We start from the raw sequence: 1,296 nt of genomic DNA, 5'->3' as shown, positions 1-1,296 counted from the left end.
GAAGGTGGTGAAGGAGAGGGAAGGTGGTGAAGGAGAAGGAAGGTGGTGAAGGTGAGGGAAGTTGGTGAAGGTGGTGAAGGAGAGGGAAGGTGGTGAAGGTGAGGGAAGTTGGTGAAGGAGAGGGAAGGTGATGAAGGAGAGGGAAGGTGGTAAAGGTGAGGGAAGATGGTGAAGGAGAGGAAAGGTGGTGAAGGAGAGGGAAGGTGGTGAAGGTGGTGAAGGAGAGGGAAGGTGGTGAAGGAGAGGGAAGGTGATGAAGGAGAGGGAAGATGGTGAAGGAGAGGGAAGGTGGTGAAGGAGTGGGAAGGTGGTGAAGGTGTTGAAGGAGAGGGAAGGTGGTGAAGGAGAGGGAAGGTGGTGAAGGAGAGGGAAGGTGGTGAAGGTGAGGGAAGGTGGTGAAGGAGAGGGAAGGTGGTGAAGGAGAGGGAAGGTGGTGAAGGTGAGGGAAGGTGGTGAAGGAGAGGGAAGGTGGTGAAGGAGAGGGAAGGTGGTGAAGGAGAGGGAAGGTGGTGAAGGAGAGGGATGGTGGTGAAGGAGAGGGAAGGTGGTGAAGGTGAGGGAAGGTGGTGAAGGAGAGGGAAGGTGGTGAAGGTGAGGGAAGGAGAGGGAAGGTGATGAAGGAGAGGGAAGGTGGTGAAGGAGAGGGAAGGTGGTGAAGGAGAGGGAAGGTGAGGGAAGGAGGTGAAGGAGAGGGAAGGTGGTGAAGGAGAGTGAAGGTGGTGAAGGAGCGGGAAGGTGGTGAAGGAGAGGGAAGGTGGTGTAGGAGAGGGAAGGTGGTGAAGATGAGGGAAGGTGGTGAAGGTGGTGAAAGTGGTGAAGGAGAGGGAAGGTGGTGAAGGTGAGGGAAGGTGGTGAAGGAGAGGGAAGGTGGTGAAGGAGAGGGAAGGTGGTGAAAAAGAGGGAAGGTGGTGAAGGTGAGGGAAGGTGGTGAAGGTGGTGAAGGTGGTGAAGGAGAGGGAAGGTGGTGAAGGTGAGGGAAGGTGGTGAAGGAGAGGGAAGATGGTGAAGGAGAGGGAAGGTGGTGAAGGAGAGGGAAGGTGGTGAAGGTGAGGGAAGGTGGTGAAGGAGAGGGAAGATGGTGAAGGAGAGGGAAGGTGGTGAAGGAGAGGGAAGGTGGTGAAGGTGAGGGAAGGTGGTGAAGGAGAGGGAAAGTGGTGCAGGATAGGGAAGGTGGTGAAGGTGAGGGAAGGTGGTGAAGGAGAGGGAAGGTGGTGAAGGAGAGGGAAGGTGGTGAAGGAGAGGGAAGGTGGTGAAGGAGAGGGAAGGTGAGGGAAGGTGGTGATGTAGAGGGAAGGT

Source organism: Procambarus clarkii, chromosome 6 (assembly GCF_040958095.1).
Source record: "Procambarus clarkii isolate CNS0578487 chromosome 6, FALCON_Pclarkii_2.0, whole genome shotgun sequence".
Classification (NCBI taxonomy): domain Eukaryota; kingdom Metazoa; phylum Arthropoda; class Malacostraca; order Decapoda; family Cambaridae; genus Procambarus; species Procambarus clarkii.
Note: the sequence above shows the minus strand (reverse complement) of the source record.